Below are 26,646 nucleotides of genomic sequence, written 5' to 3' on the forward strand. Positions count from 1 at the left end.
ATTGCCAGTGCATGAAAAAAGATTTGTAGTAGCAAACATGAAACAGAAATACTACTGCCTAGGCCTGAATAATTATTCAACCTAGTTTGTCAAAACAAGTACATAGTAAAGCAGATAGCAATTTGGTGCTAAAGAGACAGCAGTTCTGAGTGTGACAAGACAGAGGTTATCTAGCTGAGTGAAATGAAGTGATTCCAGCTAATCTAATTGCCATAGATGGGGGAAGGTAAACAGAAAGGGACATACTTGAAATGTAACCTTTTCACACTTTCTCTAAGAAAGCCAACCCTGCTGAGAGTTTGTGTAATCTGACCTGCAGTATGGTAAGAAGGCAGTTTGAAAACCTTGCCTCTGGGTGATCATGTGACTTACACAGTGCTAAAATGTAAACAAACTGCTCAAGCAAAAAATCTGAGCTAGTGCCCCTTTAACATCTCCTGTGACCACTCCCACTCCCCTCCTCCAGTATTGTCCCAGCATAGTTTTTTTAAACCCCTGGAGCCATCTTGGCCTACTCACAGCAGTTGCCCATTCCCTTCAGGTCATGGTGTATCTCATTGTAACTGTTTGAGCTTTACTTTTTATATTGTAGCTAAGGTTTCTACAAACTCAATTGTTCTATTGCTTTGTTACTGTCAGCATTGCTGCTGTTGCAGAACTTGTCTCCTATTTATACAAGTTGTAGACAAAGTGTTACAATGTACCATTTTCCAGTCTGACTTGGTGCTTAGTGTGCTTCTTGCTGCTAGGATTTATAAATGCTAGAGTATCAAACTGGGTTGCTGCTCCTCCTCATTTTTGTTTAGTACATACTTTTATAGTTAAAATATACAATAAGCAGTCTGACCAAGTGTTTTGTGATTCAGTTTGAAGGAAAGCATAAGTTAAATACGGTACACCATTTTACGGCTAAAAGTCTTATTTTGCTTCCAAGTCAGAGCGATCCTTAGTTGTTTTAACTGCTGTACCATGAGAAATATTATAGCAATATAGATATGGAAATGCCTGTGTTGCGGTATTTAAGTACTGTTATATACAACTGCTGTGATTTTAGTTTACTACTGCTATATCTGTGATAGAGCTGTCTCTTTAAATTCATGGCCTACCTAAATTATCTGATACATAACACTGTAAGTAAGGCTTTTTTTTTTATGTCAAGGGCTTCATATGTGAATGCATAACAGTTTCCCGAACCTCTTGTACTAAACAACTTTATACCTGTGTAAATAGTATAACGTGCTGCTACTCTTAAACCCAATACCTTTCCCACCTGGGTGATAATTTATTATTTCAGTTACTTTTCACAGCACTTCTCTCTCATTCCCCTTTCAGAGACCTTAATGTAATAATTGTTTTTGTCTCCATCTTTTCATTTAGTGACCACTGTCCCTGCGAACGGGTTCTTACTCAGCCCCCCACTTGCTGAAATCTCAGCCATCGACTGCATCTGCAGTGAAGAAACCAACCACAAGGACTCAAGTGCTTTAGAAAGAAAATAAGTTACGGTAGGTGTCTAGCTATGTTTCCCTCTTAGCCTGCTATTACAGAAAGTACCTGGTCTAAAGCAGAAATAGTTGGGTCCATCCACGGCTAGAGACAGCAGCTGCTCCCCACCCCATCAGCTGTAAATACATTCCCCAGTTAAACGTTTTCTTTTTAGTTATCAGTAAACCAAGATAAAGCTCTAGGCAAAAAAAATGTAAACCAGTAGATACAATAGAATTGCCCACTTGTAAAATAGAGACAAAAAGATACTTAAACTGCCACTTTTTGTCTGCTTCAAAATAGGAATCTACCAAGCAAGACACAGCTGAAACCAGGTCTATAGATTGTTTTTAGCAACATTTCCTGCTCAATTTCTCCTGAATGCAACCCGCTCCTCTCCTGTACCCTACTTCCATTCCCACCCACCCCTATTCAATTACATTTATTTCTAGCCAACCACACCAACTGTTTCTCTCACCCAATTAAAATTCCTCAGCACTCCTCACCAATTATCCACTCATAGGACACACCTTAGACACCTCCTCTAGTTAATTAAGACCATATCCCACCTTGCTTTCACTTCCATAATCATCTCTCCTTACTCCATTATACTATATTCAACCAAAATACACTTACCAACCAATACACACCCACCTCATTCTTACCATATTCACTGACTTTCTAATACACCATGCTCAACCTTCATTGTGTAGCACTATTCACTCTTAGCACATTGCCCTACCTTACATCCTATCACACAAACTTAAGTTACACCCAGCACACTTACTTCCATCACCCATATAATCCATTCAGAGTTAAACCAATTACATTTGCCATTAACCCAGCTATCTACAACTATACAGCTTTAGATCTTGCCCCCCCTCAAATGGTTCCACCAATATACTACCCTACAGGCAACCATGCAATACAATAAACTAATGCTCAAATACCTAAAGAACAACTACTTAACAGCCATCCTACTCAGTCTTAGTGGAGACATTCACCCTAACCCTGGACCCTCACCCTTTCTGGACAACGCAATCAGTGCTCAAAACCACTCTCTTAATATCCCCAGAAAAAGTAATGATCTACTCATAGAAGCATTTAAAAAAATACAGGAACTTCATGCAAGCCTATCTTTATATTCCCCTGACATAGCCCTTCTGACAGAAACCTGGCTCAAACCAGATATCCTTTATAGTGAAATTCTTCCCACTGGCTATAGCATTCTCAGGCAAGATATGAAAACAAAAAGGAGTGGCAGACTAGCCCTGCTCTTCAAAAACCATCTTACATTAGAGAGGGTTAACCTTACCCCCCCCCCCCCAATATCTCCAACTTAGAAATATTCTTGGCTAAAATAAAACTCAACCGAAATAAAAATATCAACATCATAGGTACCTATATTCCTCCTGGCAATAACATAGATAAACTTGAAACCATCCTATAATGGTCCTTCAATAACCTCCCACAAGAGACCATTATACTAGGGGACTTTAATATTAACTGGTACTACTGTAACGCTGACCACCCTACCACCCATATCAACCTCTACGGCTTTACCCAATTAATTCAAACCATAGCAAGGTTTGATAAAACTACTAAAAAGGAAACTATCCTTGAATGGATTGTCACCAACTACTCCACACTTTCCTATAGTTCTGGTACCCTCCCTGATTCACTCAGTGACCACCTCCCAACATACATTATACGTCATCAGGCAAATCCTATAAAAAAATGTACTTACCAAATTTGCAACACCAAAAATTTAAGGCCTCAAGATTTCATAACATCCCTTAAGCTCTGCAGCTGGAAACCCCTCAAAACTTTATTCCTGGACAGTGCAGACTACTTTAACACCACATTTATAAATATCTTAAATAACATGGCTACAGTCAGGACAATATGAGCAAAATCTAATTACTCTCCTTGGCTCACTAAACAGACAAAATCACTCCTAAAAGAAAGGGATAAAGTGTGGCATGAAGGGACCCACAAAAATCAATAATTACTCACCAGAAGTATCCCCAGCTAAGAAACAAAGTCAAAACCCAAATAAGACTTGATAAGAATAATTACTATACTAGCTTACAAGCTAAATACCAGAATAATCCTCAACAGTTCTGGACCACTTTAAATAAAATACTACAACCAGGTCAAACTAAGACCCCTCAACCAACAGCAAGTAATCCCCTAGAATGTATTGCTACCCAGCTTAATAAATACTTCATTGACTCCATCAAAATCCTTACTAACCAACACTTCCCATCACTACCCATCAACCTAACCTCTCTACTAGATAATAACAACACATTCTACTTAAAACCAGTCTCAACACAGAACATACACAAATACTTGCTCAAGCTAAAACCCACAACCCTGGCAGTTGACAACCTACCCTCAACATACTTAAAAATAGCAGCTGAAGCCATCTCCTATCCAGTTTCCCTACTAATTAACCATTCTATATCTGAGCAATGCATCCCCACTGTCTGGAAAATTGCTCACATCATATCCCTACACATAGGAGGTCCCTCCACTGACTTCTCTAACTACGCCCATAGTAATCCAATCCTCTCTATCAAAAATCCTTGAAAGGTGTGTTCACACCCAAATACTTAAACATCTCCTAGACAATAAATTACTTATAAATACTCAGCATGGCTTTTGCCCCTACCATAGTACTACCACAGCCCTTATTAGCTTCACTAACACCATCAGTCAACTTAGAAATGAAGGTGACCTAGTATCAACAATCTTTTTAGACTTATCAAAAGCCTTGAAAACAGTGTCTCATAACAAACTGCTGACTGCCTTGTCCAAACTGAACCTAAGCTACTGCACTCTAGCCTGGTTTCTGAACAACCTCATAGATTGGCAACAAGCAGTATGGTGGAACAAAGCTTTTTCTCCCTTACTACCACTGACTATGGACATCCCTCAAGGGTCTATTTTCGGCCCCCTCCTTTTTAACCTGTTTACAAATAATCTCCATAATACTACAACTCTAGCCACACTTATACAGTATGCAGATGACTCCACTGTCATATGTTCTGCCCCAACTCTACCTGAACTACAGAACTTAACTCAAACACCCTTCAATGCTATTGATTCATGGTTGGCAGATGCCCAATTAATCTTGAACCCAAATAAAACTAAACTCATGCTCTTCCACTCCATTAAATTCAAAACCCAATCCACTTACTTCAACATCACATCCAGTAATAAGACTTTGATTGAACCAGTACCATCCAGCCAACTTCTCGGTGTTGTTATTGATCAAAATCTGAAGTTTGACTTACACATTGCCCAGACTGTAAAAAAGTACACAAGAAAATAGGTACCTTGTACAGATGCAAAAACTACCTAACCACAAACTCCAGAATAATCACAGCCAGAACTCATCTTCTGTCAACTTTACTATACGCATCACCCATCCTTAGCAACCTCTCCAAATCAGACCTAAGCAAGCTAGATGCCTGCTATAATAAGATAGCTAAATTTGCCACTAGCTGTCCTAGAACCCATCATTGTAATGCCCTAAGACAACTATCTTGGTTTGACCTACCCCACCAACTCATTCTCAAGCAACTCTCTACTGCCCACCAAATGTATTATAAACATGATAAAACACCAGCTCTACAAGGCCTACTCAATCCCTATGTAAGTACCTGTCCACTAAGATCCACTAATAAAGCTCTAATAGAAGTAACCAGGAGTAAAAATAGCTTGGGTGACTCTCTGTACTCCTACTACATTGCTAAACTGTGGAATGCCTTACCACTTGAAATTAGAACTATAACTGGCTTAAAAAAACTTCACGCATCACATTAAAGCCAACCTCTCCAATTCCTGGACTTGTACATGAACTGGGCATGGGTTGCGAAACCATGGAACTAGCTGATTTTAAAATTTTAATTGCATATGTAATGAGCATTGAATTTAAGCCATATGACTACCTTATGTTGTTTTTTTTCCTTTCTCACTGTTAATATCTGCCAGATTTTAAGCCTTCAGTTTGCTATGGTACCTGTATATAAGACTAAGTATTGTAATTGCACTCTTATTGTATACAATGTCACTACCTGCTAATACTGTAAAAACTGTCTTCTAGAAGCATTATACAAGATTATTGGTCTTGTCTCCCACTTGACCAATTTATTCTGTTCTAGTCTTTTTATCATTATGAATGTCTGTTACTATTTGTTTCTTTATTGTATTATACAATTTTCTTTCTACTAACAAAATAGTTTACTAACAATGAGCTTTTCTCCCCGGGCCTCCAGTGAAAAAGGGTTTTATGCCCATTTGGACTCTCTTGGTAAACAAATGTAAAATAATAATAAATAAATAAAATAAAACAAATTATTAGGTAAACCTGCAATTTTAATTTTGATCACTAGGTGTCACTTGAACATTTATGCCCTGTTTGGATTGAAATCTCTTAACTTTATGACTTGATTTCATATTAACTAGATTTATAGTCCCCTTTTTCTGTAGGAAAAGGTCTTGAAAATTTTATTTGTATACTGTACCATGCTTTTTCTGAAACTGGCCCTTCTCTGCAACCAAGGTTTTCTTAACATAGGGTTAGTCTGCAGACATATTATACAAGATTCTTATTTTGGGATGATGCAATGTACAATCAGTCCCTCCCCTTCCCCATCCCAGACCACTAATCTCCATAAAAAGCATGACATATTGATTGATCCAGGCCTACGCCAAATTAAAAATATATCCAGCACCATTCTCATCCTGGTTAGGGATTTCTATTCAAGTTTTCATAGATTCATAGTTTCCTAGGTTTATATGAGGTTACTAGGCTAGCAGCCCTAGAGCCTTTATAAGCTTAGCCATGTTAATCCTGAGTTGCTCCAACTGTCCTTGCTTAGATAGACACAGAACAGCACCATCTACCCCTGTCCATGAGGGACATGGGTGTCATTCCTGGGGTAAATTTGTGGCCACCTATCCCTTTGTCCAGGTTGCACTTAGACATAACTGTCTCTACAGCATGTTCAGTTAATGTCACTAACAAGGTTGAGATCCCTAGAGTGAGTAACTCTAGTGCCATTTGATTTGCAGCTGTGCAGCTTTTCCATCAGGTTGGGGTCAGAGATTGCCCTGTAGGCCAGGCATAAGTTGCCTCTCAGTAGCCTATGTGATACAGAATACAGAGTACAGTGACAGGCTTTAAGTCTATCCATGTAGGTCATGGTTTGGAGGCCCTGTATCTTCTTGCTGCAAGTGTCTGATGAGATATATGCCAAAGGTAGCACTGTACTCCATTAATGGTCTGATTACAGTCGAATAAAGTGGGGTTATAACATCCTTAGACCTGGATGAGATGTCTTTACTTATAAGATTTGCAATGTAGAAGTCTTTCCTTACCACTGTGCAAACCTGGTGGTCAAAATTCAAATTTTCATCAACCTGTGCTCCCAGATCTCACACCACTGGGTTTGAACTTAAAGGGGTGTTGTCAATATTGCAATTAGTGGGGCATTGTCCTTTGCCAAGTGGGATAATAGTGGATTTTTTTGTGTTTAGTTTTAGACTGTCACTTTGGCACCAGTCATTTGTTTGTGTCAGCCCCTCCTGTAATATGTTAACATCATTGGGGGGGTGCACAATGATTTTACCTAGTTTACAATCATCAACAATCTTAGTAAGCCAAAGGCTATTTACTTTAGCCTGGACTTCCAAGAAATAGATTCCAAATAGTAAAGAGGCCAGTACATATCCTTGCTGTATGGCACTGGAGATGGGTCTACTGATAGAGGTGGAGTCACCAACTTTGACAGTATGTGTTCATTTGTTGAGCCAATTAGCTACCTATCTAGTGATGTTGGGGTTAACGCCTAGCTGGGAGAGTATTTCAATGATACCTGAGTGGGGGATAGTGTCAAAGGCTTTGGTTAGGTCCTGATAGGTAGTATGCACTGCCTTAACTTCATCCTGGGCTTTGGTGACTTTCTCAAACCTAGTTGGGAGAATGTATCTATTATGCCTGAGTGGAGAATAGTGTCAAAAGCTTTGGCTAGGTCAAGGTAGGTAGTGTGCACTATCATCCTCTAGTCTATTGCTTTGGTGACTTTCAAAGAAGTCAATCAGGTTTAACAGCCATGATCTCCCTTTGACAAAATCAAATTGTGTGGGGTCAAGCATTTGGAGGTTGCCAATGTCCTTGTTTATAAGGCCCATGATAATGCATGCCATGGTCTTGCAGATCAGGCAAGTTAGGCTGATGGGCCTATAATTGCCTGGGTCAGTGGACACTCCACCTTTGTGTAGAAGGATGACAGTGGCTGTCGTCCATTCAGCTGAGACAAAGCTGGTGCTCATGCTTTGGTTGAATAGGGTGCCTAATGGAGTTGAGACCTTATGCCTGAGCTCATGTAGGATACAGTCGGGGATGTTATCACATCCGATGGATATTGTATTTTTTGCCTGTGAGAGGGCATTAAAGACCTGTTCCTTGGTGATGAGGTATTCAAATGCATAATACCAGTTCCTTAATAGAACATCTATAAGCATGCGATGGATCTAGCTAGCCTACACCCATTGTTACCCAAACGGGGCATAGTCAATCAATACTTGAATTTGGACTATACTTGGATATTGTTGAGGGATAGATAAGTTCCTGATTATACAGCAAATGAGTAGAAAAAGCATTGCTTGAACCACTTTGCTTTTCCTCAACAGAGTCTGAAAGTTACTATTTGTGGGTATGAGATGTGCTACTTTATCATGTAATTCATTCAAATTAGATTATATGGCATCTGTCAGGGAAGACATAATTGTTAAACAAAGATATCTAGCTTTATGTTTCAGAAGGATGGAAACATTATAGAGAGTATAACTACATTTTCCAAACTTGATGCCTGACTTATAAACATTATATTGAAGGCCTGAAGCCATCTCAAAGCAATGGAAGGTGTCTAAGACACTCTCTAATGACTACAGACAAATTGGAGTTTACTAGAACACAGTCATCCACAAGCAACACAAAAAAATTGGAGGATCCAGCCTGTCTACATTAAGCATCAAGTATAAGCCTCACTTGGTATGCCAGATCTTCTATTACCTAGAGAAAAAGATTGGGTGAGTGGGGGAAGCCAGGTCTTGTGCCCCTCCCAATCTTTAAAGAGGAGGAGATGTCTTCATTAACCAGAACTTTAAAAGATGGCTCAGAATAAAGTCAGCAAACCTACCCTGAAAATTGTAGTCCTATATTTCAGTGCTGAAGAACTATAAATCAGTAGACACAGTCAACCTTATCAAATGTTTTCCTAATATCAAAGAGGACAATTCCCTGCCCTCTTCTGTGAGCCTTCAGATTTGTACAAAAATGTTGTTAAGGTAAATGAGCTGTTGGCTCTCTCCCTATCTTTTATAAAATCCACTTCGCCACTCCTCATAACTGCTGCCAATCTAGCAGGAAACACTTTGGCAAATATTTTAAGATCAAGATGAATAATTGATATAGTCCAGAAATTAGTGAGTGGTGGTTCTGAGACCTTACATTTGGTAATTTTTCATAATTACTGTCTGTTGTATATGTTTAAGTGGACTGTCTATAGGTTCCTCTGAATTAAACACCATTTGTAAGGCTATAACAATATCTATCCCAGCCCATGTATAGAACTCTATAGGAAGGTCATCTATCCTGATGTTTATTGGATTGTAAGCTGGTAACAACTTTTGCTATCTCCTGTAATGAGATATGCTTGAAGAGTGTCCAGGATGCCTCCCCTGGAAAAGGATGAGTAACCGCAGCTGTATATTCCCACTGGACCAGTTGAGTTTTTAATTCATGTCTGTATAAATCACAGTAAAGATCTCTGAAGGCATTACTGAGATCATTTTTAATGTAATGGTTTGAGTAGAATCAGATAAAACAGACAATAATACGTTTTGGGATACAGCTTGTTTGATGAACTAAGCAATACATCTCGAACTGGCTTCCCTCCTGAGCTGCCAAATCTGTCTTTTCCTGAGCTATTTAGCAACTAGCTGAGAGACCTCAATCAAACTGATCCTAGCTCAAAGAGTTGCTTCCATATCTCTAAGGGAACCATAATCTTCTGTGCTGGTAAATTTACTTTGGATATCCCTCAGATCTCTATGTAACAGTTATAGGAGTCTACTGTTATTTCTATTTTTATGACCTTCCTTCTCCATAAGATCCCTTCTGATCACTGCTTTACATCCATAAAATGTGATTGGAGATCCTTAGGGAGGATTTCACTGTAAAGCATCCTGTAAGATATATATATATATATATATATATATATATATATATATATATATATATATATATTTCATTTGCTGGCACAGACCTGGTGAATAGGATCACATAAGAAATTAATAAAACCTATTTAGTGATAACAAGGATATGTGAAAAAAATATACATATTTACAGATGCAAGCATATACTAGAACATTAAGTTCAAGAAGCAGTTTACAGAATCAAAACAGGGTTGGATGAATGGAATTATGCTTAGCAGAGATTCTGGATAAGATGTAGCCCTAATGATTGAAATTGTTTATGTTACAGGGATAGCAGCATATCGTTATAGAGAGAGGTATGAAGACATTAGAAGAGGTGAGTGTATAGAGTTGCAGGAAAGGATACAAAGGGGATAAGACAGAGAAATGGTGAGAGAGACATGCAGAAGCAAGAGGAGCAGAAAGGAGAGGAAGTGTGAGAAATGCAAAGAGAAGAGGAAGGTAGAATGAATGAGAGGCAGTAAGTGAGAAGACGACAGGATAAGATAAGGAAGGATGAAATTAAGCTAAAGGGATGTGAGAAAGCTGAATGATTCAGGTAATGTGACCTGTGTCAGTGCAGCTGCACTTTAGTTGGGTGAAGTGGTGTTTCTTGAGCTGTTGTCTGATCTTCAATAACTTTGGAAGTCTCTGATTGAGAGAGGAATAGAATCCCATTGTTTAATTGCTATGATGGATCATGCATGCTCAGTGCAATGAAAATCCAAGATTTCAAACTTGCTTGACTTTGCTTATGATGTTCATGCTTCCCATATAACCTGTCAAGGTGGTCATCAATAACAAGACTGAAATCACCCTCTAAAATATTGAAAGTTGAATTGGCAACTGCAGCTAGCAGTGGTTTGAGAAAATGAATAGAAATAGGCCTTGTCATCAGTGTTAGGCACATAGATAATTTTAATGACATATGCTTCATTGTCAAATGTACCTGTCCATATTAGCCATCTACCCTTCCCACTGCTTAAAACATGAAATGTTGTGACCATCAGACAAATATGGAAAATCATAAGGACCCGCCCCCAGCTTATGATCAGAAAATTTGTTGCTAAAGGGCCTGGAGTAAAATTTGGTGGCTTCCTTAACTTTAAGCTTTGTCTCTTGCAGACAGACTATTAAAGCTCCCCCTCACTCTCTTTAAACATGGAAGGATTCAACAATCAAAGGTAAGAGCTTAATGTTTACAGTTAGAACCACAATCATCAAAGAACATGAAGTACTAGCATCTGGACTAGTTGCAGGATGTTGAGCTAATTCCCCTCACCCCACCACCCCTGGATTGTGTCTAGGGCTTCTCCAGGGCTGGAGCAAAACGTATTTCTTCAGTACAAAAGTACCCACACCTGGTTTGGAAATAGCCAGAGGCTATTTAAAAGAAGAAAGAGCCCTTTACAAACCCCCACCCTAGAAAGTGGAAAATTTAATGCTCATACTTTAATCCCCGAATTGAAAACACCCGCCAGCTGCGTATACAAAAACAGTGATTAAGTGCACTGGCATAATGTATATCTATACTCAACAGTTTATGAAAAACAATAAGAAGTGTTAAGTTGGTGGGTTAAACGACAGATGCACTTAAGTAAAAAATATCTGCAACATTGTCTGGAGTAGCAACATGCAGCCTATGAAAATTAGTTAAAAAATAAACATCAAAATCTTGATAATTGCATGTTAAGGCCATACCCCTAGTGTAAATTACTACTAATAAAATTGGCTTGGAACACCTTGGGAGCAGCATGATGCAGAATGCACACCAAAGCCAGAATCTAACAACCCCACACTGAGTAAGATGTTACATATTAACTGGAGTCACTTACCTCCTCCTCGAGTTGGTGGCTTCCATTGTGAGAAGCCTAAAAAAGTACAAAATACGAGGAATGATTCAATGAATGGTCCTTAAAAACAAATAAATAAAGACACCACTCATTACCACATCACAAAAAGTAGATAACAATGTCTCACCCACAGATGTTCACTGTGAATAACTGGCCATAATCAGCTGTAGTAAAAGTCAGATAAAAAAAGAGATCGTAAAAATGAAGGTCACATATTACCATATAACGCAATATCTAACACTAGGATTAGAATGTTCTAAATAATAATCCCTTTTATATCAGAAGTAGCAACTTCCTCTAACTATAAACTGCTGCTAATAAACATGTTGTAAGAAATCATGTGCTGCTCTATTAAACACATTCTCAGTTGCACATTAAAAAAAAGACCTAGTCAAAATAAACAAATTTCCGACGCTGTACTTAAACAAAAATCAAACCCCACTACAGGACCACACAGAAAGTAAGAGTTTAGCCAGTCAACCCTCAGCAGAACCTTTCTTCAACTTTTCCAGACAACAGGACCTCTAAGCATTCATCAGCAGAATCATAAGATCACAGAAAGAGTTCTTACCATGCCTTGTCACTAGAAGGACTGGATTTCACTGGTGTGGTATGGAATTCCAGTGCTTTCCTGGATTCATGCAGACCCTGCTTGGACCATCTGTTGAAATCATCTTATGACCATCTAGGCATGTCAATGATCTTTGGCTTGCTGGAAGATTGGGGTATGTTATAATCCTAGAAATCCCCTGCACTGAATGTTGAAATACCTCCAGAGGGACAGGTAATTTTAACTGTCTGACATGAGTCCATCCATATCCCCTCTTTTGTTTTGGCTTACTTGGAGCATGAGACTTGGTGAGAGAGATCAGCTACGAATGTTTTTTTACTGGATAACATACCACTCCATCTTCATATTTGTCTAGTGCCATCACCATCCTGTTCCTCAGAATTGTGTAGCTGACTTTTCTTACTGTTGGCAAACACACTAGGTTCCTGGCATGAATGAAGGAAATGTTTAGTTTTCCACACTCTTCCACCATCGCAACAGAATAAATCAGAGAGACTATATATTCCTGGTCTAATAAATCATTCCTAAAAGCTATTAAAGACGGAACCTTTATTAATTTTGTGAGTAATCCATCAAAATATTCAGATGATAGGGCTTCCAGTTTCTTCCCACATTCCAAAGACATGCAGTAGGTTGAATGGACACTCTAAATTGGCCATAGGTGTGAGTATGTGTTTGCGTGTGTGTGTGTGTGTGTGTGTGTGTGTGTGTGTGTGTGTGTGTGTGTGTGTGTGTGTGTGTGTGTGTGTGTGTGTGTGTGTGTGTGTGTGTGTGTGTGTGTGTGTGTGTGTGTGTGTGGTGTGAAAAAAACTGCAACAGCAGGACTAGCCACCTGATGGTGTAAACCTTGGCTCGAGATGATTGTCACTGTTGAAGTGACACCCTGACCCCATGTGCAAAAATGGGAAAAAAGGGTTGTAAATAGAAGGATTGCTTTGCTCCAGGGAATACCCTTGTTTGATATGCTATACTGAACAAGTCAGTCACATGTCCACACAGATTGCATGACAATAAGAACATGCCTGGACTACCCTGTGAACCTGTTCAATTTCTGGATTTAACAAGTCAGGGTGGAGAAGATTTTTTTTTCATCAGATGCTCAAATTAAGGTCTAAGATCTTGATCAATATCACCTGGAACTTCCATACCATCACATCAATCCAGCATGACCTGTTTTCTAGGTCATCCAGTATGTTTATTTGGGTGGTAAAATCTTCCTTCCTTTTGCTACATTCCTTTAAACAAGTTATTGATATATTCTCCATCGCTTGCATATTCGCTTTGAGTGCTGCCACTACTGTCTCCAATGTAGCAATACGGGATACTTGCAGTATACATGTGGCTTCCAAGTATGAAATCATCAGGGAAAGCCACACAAAAAGTAGTTGATTGAAAAGTTTGCTGTTCTTATTGGTAGCATTAAAGAAAGCATTTGAGCTTTCTGGATTGGACTTTTTAGTGGATGGTTTTATCTAAAATTAGGTAACTTTTGAGGTGAGAAGCAATGTGATAGCAAAGATTAAGGACCGAGTTTAGCAGGAAAAGAACGGTGGTCTTCTTCAGGTTAGCTCTGCCTTCCATCAGGTAGAATGACGTTTTGAATAAGAAGTGTGCTGAGTAATTAGGTTGTTAGAAGTGCAGCACCATGTTTGTGATAGGTACAATTTCAGGAAAGATTTTAAGTTATAAATGGGATATTTATGAAATATGTTGGAATTAATTCCCATAGATGACAGCACAAACAGTGTTTACATAGTCACTTTATTAATTTTAGATTTCTGAGTCACCATTAGATGTTGGTTCAGTAAATATAGCTGTATGTGTGATATGTACCAGTTTAACAATTTGCTGATTGTAGGGCCTCTGTCTAGGCAGTCTTAAGGTGAATGAAAGTTAGCAGGTAGTTCCAACTGGTTTCATGCCCTGAAGTACAAACAATGACATGTTGTATTAATGTGGTTACTTGCTAACTTTGCAATGTTGTTTTAAGACTGCTTCAGTCTGGCCAGTTGAAATGACTGCAAGTTAATGAAAATTAAAGAGGCATATAGAATACTAGATAATGCATAGGTTTCACCTGAGGTCTTGTGAGCATACTCTAATAGGAAAGATATAAAGTCATCAATTATTTTTTGAACTGCATGTTGAATGTGCTGATCAAATCTTAAAATAGGTCAGTATTCCTAGTAGTTTATATTTTTTATTATTTCATTTCTATTGTGACTGACTTATTGTTAAGATACCACAGTTTGATTGTTTGGTACGAGGAGCAGATACCATTAGTTTAGCTTTATTTGGATATAGGAGCATTTTAAATTGCTCAGTCCAGTTTTCTGTTTTTGTAACGGGATGTTGGAAGTCATCTTGTGGGTGTTTGAAAAGAGGCTGCACATATTAGTGTTATCTGCCTATTGGATTTGATTTTCTGAAAAAAAAGGCAGTCTGCATTTTATTTATTAACTTATTAAAGTGTAAATGTCTTAATATTGAAACTTGTGGCACATCTAATCTTATCTGCTAAGGAGTCTACAGCTCATTAGCACAGTGTACATCCTCTGATCAGTGATGGATGTCATTTTTTAATCAGTTTATTGCATCAGTGATGAGGTCGAGTTCCATCAGTCTAGCTAATACTATGGGATATAATACTGTATCAAATAACTGGTAATGAACTGAGAAAGGTGGCAACAGATGACACAAAACCCCATCCCATGTTGAAAAAAATTGGAGAAGAGGGTTGATGATGATAACTGTATCAGATGCTTTGGATAGGTCTAAAAATATGGATGCAAACATTTCACCTTGATTTCATCTTTTGTGAACACAGTTCATGTAAGTCAGTAATATGTTTCTGTGTTATGGCCTGGACAGAGGGACAAGACGGCTATGTGCCTGTAGTTTGTTATTTCAACTGACTTTACAACTTTAAGAAACTGAATAACATAGTATTGTTTCCAGAGTTTGGGGACTACAGTTTCTGGAAGACAGGGATTAATCAAGATATACATTGAGCATGCATTAGTTTCTATAGCTATTTTGCAATGTTCTGATGGTAGGTTATCAGCTGCAAGAGAGGTGGGCTTATGTTTCTGAATGCATTTTCATTGTGGTGGTAGACATTGTGGTAATCATGAAGGCAGGACAGACACTGACCAGTAATCTTAATGATATGTTGGGTGCGGTGGGATTATCAAGGGAGTCAACAGCATTTATATAGAATTAATTAAATCTGCATGCTATGTTATAGTCTACATTTATCTGTGAAACTTAATCTTCATGATTTTTACAAGGCTATGAAAGACTATTGATTGGTGATCAAACCGGTTTGGGGATTTTACTATGATTTTCTGGTAGACTAGAATAGTTTTGCTGTTGATTGTTACCAAAAAAAGTTTTGGTGTTTAACTGTGGTTTTCCTGTAGGCTACTATTGTAGCTTTGCTTAGCCATTGTTACGGCATTTTAGTTACGTTTCTCAAGTCACAATATTATTGCAGATTGTTTTATTTTTTTTCTAAATGTCATTTTCCATGCTGAATTGCTGCTGCACATTAGCTTTTTAATTTCTGGAATAAGCCATGGTGCAGGTTTTGATATGAGATAAAGGAATTTAATCTGATAAGTAAGTCTTTTAAACTTACCATCAGGGAATGTAAGGCCATCTGTAAATTTAAGACTGCAACTAATTTTAAAGACAACCAAAAGGCCGTATTCAGCTATATTTGGAAGCTTAGAAACAACCTACAATTATGTAATAAACTTGTCTCAGATGGTAGCTTCTTTTCTGACCCAAAAGATGTTGGAAATATTCCTGCAGGATTTTTTTTTTCAGATTCACTCCACCCACCCTTTCCTCTTCTCTCCTCTTACACTCCATTAACCCAAATACCCCACTCTTGAGATCAATTTGAACCAAGTCTTTCTGGCACTTTCCAAAAATAAAAACACTACTTTCAAGAGTCTTGACAATATCCATAAATGTCTGCTGAGATGTCTACACACCTTGATCGGTTCTTCAGTCTGAGTTTCTGTACTGGTTATGTCCCTTAGGTACTGAGAACCACAATCATGCTAGCCTTACATAAATGTAGTCCCTATGCTGACCCTGGGAATTACAGGCCTATTCATAGTTTCATAGGTGTGTACTAGGCTAATGTCCCTGGGGCCTTTCCAAGGCTAATATAGGATTACCCTGCCATAGTGCCATCCAACCTTAGTTCATAGTGCCTCTGTCGAGTAGAGCCACTGGAGTTATTCCTTGGGTAAATTTTCTGTTTCCCATCCACTCATTGAGATTTCTCTTGAAGAGGGTCAGCAAGATGCTCTGTTTGACATGTATGGGAAGTCTATTCCAGAGCATGGTCAGTCTCTGGGTTATGAACTTGTCCCTCCAGTACATTCTGTTAATTGTGTTAATGAGGTTGAGGTCACTGGAGCATGTGGTGCAGAGGGATTGTGATTTCTTTAGATGTAGCATTTCTAACAGAACTGGGTCAGACATGGCGTTGTAAGTTAAGCAGAGATCACCTCTAAGTAGGCTATATGAGACAGAGAATAGTTGGAGTTTTTTGAGTGTCCATATAGGACAAGTATTTAAGGCCTAGAATCCTATTTGTGAGGTACTTTTGTGAACTCTCCAGTTGTTGCAGGTGTATAGTGAGGTACATGCCAAATGGGGCATTGAACTTGATGATTGGCCTAATGAGGGAAGAGTAGAGGGAGACAATGACTTCTTTCTTCCTGGGTGCAAAACCCTTAGTAATGAGATGTGCCACATATAAGGACTTTCTGACCACAGTGGCAATGTGGTGATCAAAAGAGAGGCTCCTGCCAACCTGTGCTCCCAGATCTCTTATGATGCCTTCTGTGTTCAGTGGAGTGCCATCAATGTGGTAATTCATGGGAACCAGGTTTTTCCCAAAGGGGATGGCGACACATTTTTTGGCATTGAGCTTAAGGCCATGGTTCTAACACCAGTGGTTGGTCACAGTGACGTCATTCTGTAGGATGTCAACATCACTTGGGGAGTTAATAATAGCTCCCAACTTGCAATCATCTGCAAACTTTGTCAGCCAGAATCCCTTCTTGTTGGCCTGGACTTCAGAGAAGTAGATACCAAACAGGAGAGGACCCAGGACCGAATCCTGTGGGACTCCACTCGTGACGAATCTGCAGTCTGAATTGGAGTCAGCTACTTTCACACTATGGATTCTATCTGTGAGCCAGTTTGCAACCCACCTAGTGATATAGGGTTTGATGCCAAGCTTAGTGAGTTTTTCTATGATTCCTGAGTGGGGAATGGCATTAAAAACCTTTGGCAGATCAAGGTAGGCTGTATGAACCACCTTACCTTCATCCACAGCTCTGGTGACTAATTCAAAGAAGTCGACCAAGTTGAGCAGGCACTATCTACCCTTCACAAAACCAAACTGTGTGGGATCCAGAGTTCAGAGATTCTATATATCCTTGTTTATTAGGTCCATGATGATGCATTCCATAGCTTTGCATGTCAGACTTGTCAGGCTAATGGGACAATAGTTCCCAGGGTCTGTAGTCGTTCCTTATTTGTGGAGAGGGATGACTGCAGCAGTGTGCCATTCATCAGGGACAAAGCCTGAGATGAGACTGTGATTGAACAGGACACACAGGTGAGGTGCCAGTTCACTCTGTAGTTCATGTAGAACACAACCAGGGATATAGTCAGGTCCCATAGAAGTTGTATTCTTGGCTTTGGAGAGTGCTGTTTTAACATGTGCAGCAGTAATACTGGGGGCCTGGCAATCTACTGGTATTGTGATTGGTCTTTTTTGGGGGGGGTAAAGTTGGTACTGAATATGTCGGCCAGTATAATGGCAATATCTGTTGCTTAGTATAGGAGGTACCATTGTGCAGTAGCTCAGAGCAAATCTGGGTATTGCCATGGAGATTCTTTACATAACTATAGAAGGCCTTGTGGTTGTCTTTACTATCTGCTGCATTTCTGTTTTCATACCTAGCTTTACAGGATTTTATGAGGGGTCTAAACTTTTTTTGAGGCAGATAAGGGACTTTTTCCAGTCTTGGGACTTCACTTTATTCCGCATCAGTTTCCTCCTTCTGTTGTAGAGTTTGTTTATGGCAGGGGACCACCAGATTGGCTTCCTTTTTTTGGAGGATAGTGTCTTGGTTCTGTATGGCAAGATCCATGCATTTGTGTATGTGTTTGTACAGTGCATTGGTGTATGATTCTGTGGTTATGCAACTATTCTCCATTTGCATGGGTGCTGTGAAGTTAGCCATCTCTGTTTTTAGCATCCCAAAGTTAGCTTTGGAGAAGTTTTTCATGATGGTTACCTTTGCTGGGGTGGGGGGGGAGGAATGTGGATTTCCAAGGTGATTAGTTTGTGGTCGGATCTAACCAGGAAGGAGGTGAATATTGGTGTAAAGCAATGGTCACCCATGTTAGTAATGACCAGGTCAAGGATTTTGCTACCTCTAGTGGAGTAAGAACGAGCTGGTCCAGGGCATTGGAATTAATGAACTACAGGAAACATTGGGCAAATGTATTGGTACATGAGTAGTTTACCCAGGTAATGGAGGTGTAGTTGAAGACGCCTTGTAAGAGAGTGTTAGGTTGGACCCTAATATTCTCCAGGGTGCATAGAAATGTGGAGTGCGAGTCTTGGGACATTGTTGGGGACCTATAGCAGGCTATGACCTGAATCGCTGTCTTACCCAATGTTAGCTGCACCTGAAGTATCTCTGATGCGTTATGTTGGGCTACCAGTCTGGAGGTGTGTGCATCCTTTATGAATATGGAAACACCACTGCCTTTGGAGCTTTGGTCCAAGTTCTGGGGCCGAAAGGTGTGGAATGAGTTATAGCCTGGTAGTGCAGGGGTGCTTTCTGTTGCCTTGAACCAGGTCTCTGTTACAGCACAAATGTCAATGTTCTCCATTTTAAGGAGTGCCTTGAGTGAGTGCATTTTGAGATTTAGACTTCTAGTGTTGAGTAACATGACCCTCAGATTGCATTTGTTTGTAGCTGTTACGATGGTAACTATAGGGGTGGCAAGAGCCTTGGCCAGTATCCAGACGCCTTGGGGTGACAGATGCAGGCCATCTCTGGCAAAGCATCGAGGTCTGTCAATCATGTCATCCCAGGCAGACAGATACTGGATCCCCTTAGAGTGACACCAGAAACTTAGCCAATTGTATTAGTCTCACTACTAGTGTTTGCAAGGCTATGAAGCATATTATAAGCGTACTAATACACAGTGATATAGGTAACATTAGATGCCTAGATACGCTCTAGTTTTGCTTTGCAAATGGCAGAGTATGCCTGATTAACTGGACTGAGTTCTTTGAATTGGTTACTGAGACGAGGGAAAAGGGACATACAGTCCATACTGATGAAAGGGATCTTGCCAAGGCCTTTGACATTATACTCCACACTAGAATTATTGACAAGCTCTCCCAACTCAGCCTTAACCCATACATAGTTCACCAGAATAATAAGTGGCTACCCGACACAACCCATGATGTTATGGTCTGGGATAATTGCTTTAGACAGAAAAATGTGACCGGTGGTGTCACACAGGGTTCTTTCTTGGGTCTCTTTCTCTCTGGTATATATTTCTGTGACATAAAAGTTGATATCAGATACTGATGTTTGCACACTGGGAGCAGTTATCCAACCCTATTGTGGTACTCAAATTCTTCAGTAAGGGTTGTACCAAATAAACACTCAGCGTGTGTTAACCTTGGGCTAACAGACCAAACAGACGCTTTTTATATTAATCATGGGCTTATCATGACCACCAAGAAATGCAGTATAGTTTATTTCGGTAAATCTAGTGTCACTGCTGCCTACCATACAGATAACACTATTTGACACAGTCATCAGGAACTTGCATACATTTCTTGAAAACAGAGACTGCTCTGACTACAACGTTCCTGTCATGGTTAGAAAATTCTTCGACCCTGTACAACTTATCTTTCATGATATCTCCTCAATGTTAAAATAAGTTATAGTCCCACTTTTTTCATTCCTTTATAGGCCCATTGTTAAATATAATCTACCCTTCGGCATGTGCCTCACTGAGGACCTAAACAGTGCGGAATGTATGGCATGGCTGAGTTTCTTCTCTTTGCTATAAACTTAATAAGAACCTATGAACCTATGACTCTTTTCCTACATTGAGCTGTCCGGGAATTTAATATGTAAAGGAAAGTTCCATTAATGTTATTTACTGTGTCATCTATGTATGATGTTTCTAGTTGTTAATTGCTATACTGAAGGATGAACATGGAGACATGCTTCTTGAATGTGCTTATATTTCTATTTTATAGTGGCCTTTTGTATGAATTTTTGTATTTTTGTACAAGACATAGAACTGCTTATGATTACTAAATTATGTCTACATAGTTTCTATGTAGGTAATTTTGCTGTGATTCATTGTTAATATTAATGTCCAGGATACTTTCTTTTCCAGTAACTTTATATGTTCTCATGACCATATATACAAGCTGGGACCATATGGGTTGATAGAATTGTATACAGTCTTATGAATACTGTTGGACCAATTGATATTAGGGTCGACTTGGAATGTTGTTTCAAGAGATATATTTGTTATTAAGAAAGATTTGTTCTCAGAGGCTGATAGTCTACACTACCAGATGCATACAATATCAAAATGCACACTGAATTTTGTGTGTTAATTTTATGCAATCCTATTAGGATTTCAACATTATTGCTGGTTGGTATTTATTTGAAGCACATGACAAGAGTAAGTGACTTTGAAAGTATATAATGGCCCCCCTACTAGTTATTTTACTAGCATGATTATCAAAGAATAATATAGCTTAATTTTGTTTCTTAGAACTAGCCAGTTTTTTAGTTTCAGCACTCAAATCTGTTTCTTTGAGCTCAGCACTTGCTCAGAACTCATTGTAAGCACTAAATAAGCTACAAATTACTACAGCACTCAACTTTCCTCACTTGTCTAGAGGAAAACAGTTTTTAGTACTTAATAAATAAGCACCTATCCAGGCATGTCTAAGGGTCAGCTCCCGGTGTTTTCTCCTGTCTACCTGATGAATCTGGGCATCTTGGGGCAATGCAGCAATTGCCTCATGTACACAGACAACCCTCTCCTCCTACCACCCAACACTACAACCTGTGAGAGATGCACTTATATAGCCAAACCTGAAGCAAAGCTCTCTTTACCCAAGACTGGACTAGATAGTCAAGAGGAGAATGTAAACACTTGCACCACACCACACTCATCACATAGTCCCTCAAAACCTACACCACCAAAACACACACATAGAAACACAAAACACACACCTACATTCGCGGAGGCTCTCATTAAAAACCTGCCCAAGCAACAGGGACCTCCAAAGCAGAAACGTAAGAAAACTCCACCCCCAACACAACCCAAATGACACATAGCCCACAAACTCAGTGTGCCACTCAACCACAGCCCATTAGGCATAACAACGTACCTAACACTCTAGTCATAGGTGACTCTATAGTCAGGCATACTGATGTTCCACTCACCAGGCTAAACAAGGAGAAGGTTACTGTCAGCTGCGTGTTGGGTGTCAGGATCTGCCACGTAATGCATGCACTCAGATGACTCCACAAGAAGTACATATATGACTGTGTCATTGTCCATGTTGGTGTGAATGACCTGAGACGTACATCCCTGGACTACATGAAAAGAGACATGGAGGAGCTCTCCAATCTTGTAGCCCAAACAGGTATGACCCTAGCTCTGAGTAGCATCCTCCCATCACCCAGAATGATACCACAGTACAAGGACAAAAAATTGACTTTAACAATTGGCTAAGCTTCTGGTGTCATTCTAAGGGGATCCAGTATTTGTCTGTCTGGGATGACATGATCAACAGACCACGATGCTTTGCCAGAGATGGCTTGCACCTGTCGCCCTTGGGATTCCGGATACTGGCTAAGGCTCTATGCCACCCCTATAGTGCCCTTTTTAGGCAAGGTTCAGATGACAAATTCATCATCGTAACATATACAAGCAAGCAAAATCTGAGGGTAATGCTACTCAATGCTAGAAGTCTAAACCTCAAAATGCACTCATTTGAGGCACCTTAAAATGTAGAACATTGACATCTGTGTAGTGACAGAAACCTGGTTCAAAGCTCCAGACAGCACCCCTGCATTACCACGCTATAATTCATACCATACCTTTGGACCACCTAACCCGTACCGAAGCACTAAAGGTGGAGGCGTGTCCAAATTCATTAAGGATATCCACACCTCCAGGCTAGTTGCCCAGCATAATGCATCCGAGATTATCAAAGTGCAACTAACTCTGTGCAAGACCACAATCCAAATTGTAGCTTGCTACAGACTCTCCAACATGCCCCAGGATTCCCACTCCTCACTTTTGATAAACTGGAAAATATTAGGATACAACCCAACACCCTAATAATGGGTGACCAACTCTTTTGCTCACTGTTTTCTGGAATTCATAAAATCTGATGCCTTGGATCAACTTATTCACCCCCACCAGGGGCAGCAATATCCTATACCTGTTCATTACCAACATGGGTGACTGGTGTTCCACACCAGAGGTCAAGTTCCTCGTTGGTCAGATCCGACCACAAGCTAATCATCCTAGACATCCACATCCCGCTCCCACCCCCCCATTAGGGAAACCACCATAAAAAACTTCTCCATAGCCAACTTTGCACTTCTTAAGACAGAAGTGGCAAACTTCATGACACCCATGCAGATGGACAATAGAGGTACGACTGCTGAATCCTACACAAATGCACTTTAGAAGCACTTAACACGAGTGTGTGGAACATGCTATCTCTAACAGAACCAAGATGCTATCCTCCAAAAAAGGGAACCCAATCTGGTGGTCCTCTGCCATAAACAAACTCTACAACAGAAGAAAGAAACTGTTGCAAAAAAGAGTAAAATCCCATGACTGGAGGAACTCCCTGGTCAGCCTCAGTAAGAAGCTGAGATCCCTCATAAAATCCTCCAAAGCTAGTTACGAAAACAAAATTGCCACTGACTCTAAAGACAACCACAAAGCATTCTATAACTATGTCAAGAATCTCAATGGCAACACTCAGATCTGCTCTGAGTTACAGCACAATAGCACTAAATATACAGAACCAACTGATATTGCCAACATCCTGGCAGATAGGTTCAGTGCTAACTTTACCCCGCTCTCACCCCCTAGAGGGCCCATCTCTGTACCGGAAGAATGCAAAGTTCCTGTAATCACGGCTGCACAGGTAAAAAACACACTCTCCAAAGCCAAGAACACAGCATCCATGGGACTTGACAATATCCCAGGCTGCATTCTACATGAACTACAGAACGAACTGGCACCCCACCTAAGTACCATGTTCAGTCATAGCCTCACCTCAGGCTTTGTGCCCAATGAATGGCGCACCATGATGGTTATCCCACTCCACAAAGAGGGAGCCATGACGGACCCTGGGAACTACTACCCCATTAGCCTGATGAGCCTGGTCTGCAAGGCCATGGAACGCATCATCATGGAACTCATAAACAAAGACATTGGTAATCTCCAAACTCTGGACCCCACCCAGTTCGGGTTTGTAAAAGGCAGATCATGTCTCCTAAATCTTATAGACTTCTTTGAAGCAGTCAACAAAGCCATAGATGAGGGTAAGGTGGTTCACACAGCCTATTTAGATCTCGCCAAGGCTTTCAACACCATTCCCCACTCTGGAATTATAGATAAACTCACTAAACTAGGTATAAATACCTATGTCACGAGATGGGTTGCCAACTGGCTCATGGACAAAACCCACACTGTGAAAGTAGCAGACTCCAAATTCGACTTCAGACCAGTGACAAGTGGAGTACCACTGGGTTCAGTCCTGGGTCCTCTCCTGTTTGGTATCTACTTCTCTGAAGTACAGGCTAACACGGAATGTCTTTGGCTAATGATGTTTGCTGATGACTGCAAACTAGGAGCCATAATCGAAACTCCTAATGATGTGGACATCCTACAAAAGGGCCTCACTGAGACAGATGCCTGGTGTCAAAGCCAGAGCCTGAAGCTCAATGCCATAAAGTGCATTGTCATCCCCTTTGGTAAAAACTCTGTAGCCATGAACTACCACATAGGTGGTTTGTCTACTTAACACCAAAAGTGTGATAAGAGACCTTGGGACACAGGTGGACAGTAGTCTCTCCTTTGATAATCACATCGCCACAGTGGTCAGGAAATCCTTTTATGTGGCGCACCTCATCACAAAAGGTTTCTTATCCAGAAAAAAAGAGGTCATTGTTCCCCTCTACTCATCACTCATTAGACCCATTATAGAGTACAATGCCTCATTTGGTATGTACCTAACAAGGCATCTACAACAACTGGAAAGGCCACAGAAATACCTCACAAAGAGGATTAATGGTGTCAAACTGATGCCCTATGCAGACCGTCTCAAAAAACTCCAGCTTTACGCCGTCGCATATCGCCTACTCAGAGGTGCTCTCTGCCTAACATACAAAGCTATGTCAAACCCAGAGCTGTTGGACATGCTCCACTTAAAGAAATCCCAATCCGTCCAAGCTACACACTGTAGGGACCTAATCCTTGTCACCACAATAAACAGAACATGCCGGAGGGATAGATTCCCGTCCCAGAGACTTCCCATACTCTGGAACAGACTACCTAACTATGTCAAACAGAGCTCCTTATTAGCACTCTTCAAGAAAACTCTTGATGATTGGATGGGAAATAGGAAATTCACCCCAGGAATCACTTCTGTGGCTCTGCTCGACAGGGGTACAGGAAAACTATTTCCTTGGGTGGCAAAAGCCAGGGTACCTTTTTGGCTAGGCTTATATAGGCCCTAGGGCCAATAGCCTAGTACCTACCTATGAACCCATGAACCTATGAATATATCATAGCCAGAAGAAGATATTCATTCATGTTGTTGTGTATAATTTAAGCCAGGTTTCTAGCAACATAGTTATGTCAGCTGGGAAGAAATATATCAATTTGATGTGCGTCTGTTATTTTATTCTGAATACTACAGACATTTATAGGACACATTTTGCTTCCTTAGAATTCACTAATCCAGCTGATTTTGCTCCACATGGAAATGTATTAGAAAAACTCAAAGGCTAGGGGATAGGGTTATCAAAATGGTAAATAATTGTTAAATAAGAAGAATGCAAAGGATTTTAATAACAGGTGACTGACCATTAAAAGATGGAAGTGATAAGTGTAGAACATTGCAGGAGTCCTATCTTGTTGTGCTGCTGTTTAATAACTCTCTCTCTCCAGTGTAATGATAGTGATTGAGAATAAGATCAATAAATCCCTGATGACAAATATGTTGGGAGAATGAACCTTTTTGGAGAGTGCCATCCTAACTATAGATTTTAACATGCGGGATTCCTATCCAAGAATATAAAGGCACACATAGTTCCCCACCACACTAGACTTTATAAACGCTTATTTATTTCACTGACTGCCAGGAAATCCATATTACTCATTCTTTAGAACTTACAATTGTTTCTTATAAATGGAAATTATACAATGACTTCTCATTGCTATTCAAAAAAGGAGCACACTGATTGGACAGCCTTACCAGCATGCCCACTGTAAATCAAGCATATGCCAATAGAAAAAAGTCCACACACTGAAGTAACATTGAGTGGCCAGAATTTCTATTAGCATATGCTGCGGGAAAGCAAAATATGAGAAAAATCAGGTATGTTCTGCAAAAGTAAAGAAACAGAAAAAGAAAAATGATACTTTTTGTATTTCTCCACTGCTCATCATAAAATCCTGACTTTATGAATCTAGCTTTGTTTATATGCTTGTTGTTTGTTTGCTTGTTATTTCCCTGGAAGCTAATTCCACCTAATACGCAACTTCTCAGCGCTTCTGTGGATCACTAGTGATATCTGCATTGCTTACTGTACTTATTTCCTTGTTTCACTTGAAAGAAAGTTACTGTTTGTCCTTTTTGCATTTAGTTGCTTGTAACACATTGCACTCAAGTTACCTGGCACTTGCTCACTAAAGCAATTATATAAGTCAGCACTAAAAATTAAAAGCACTACACCCTCACTCCCCACTGGCCCTTGTTTTCAATTAAGGATTTCCCAATATTATTCTAGCATGTCCAAAGGTCAGTTGTCAATCTCCTCTCCGGTCCAGCTGGTGAATCTGGGAATCTTGAGGCAATGTTATAACTGCCTCATGTACACAGACAACCCTCTCCTCCTCCCACATAACACAAATACTTGCGAGAGATGCAGCTATTTAGCCAAACTGGAGGCTGAGCTCTCTCAACTCAGGACTGGCAAGACCAGACAGGAGGAGAAGGCAACTACACACACCACAAAACCAGCCTCACATAATGCTACCACTCCACTGAATCAAACACATAAACACACAAAGACATACTTGGAGGCTCTGAGTAAAAATTTACCTAATCAGCAGAGG

At 40.0% G+C, this 26,646-nt stretch overlaps 1 protein-coding gene across 2 annotated transcripts in view; it reads right to left on the reverse strand.

Moving 5' to 3' along the window:
- Nucleotides 1–26,646, reverse strand: part of NFS1 (NFS1 cysteine desulfurase) — a 2,153,374-nt gene that overhangs the window by 962,127 nt on the left and 1,164,601 nt on the right. The gene's annotated exons all lie outside the window — the stretch shown is intronic.

This window comes from Protopterus annectens, chromosome 12.part0 (assembly GCF_019279795.1).
Source record: "Protopterus annectens isolate FY-2018-M chromosome 12.part0, PAN1.0, whole genome shotgun sequence".
NCBI lineage: Eukaryota > Metazoa > Chordata > Ceratodontiformes > Protopteridae > Protopterus > Protopterus annectens.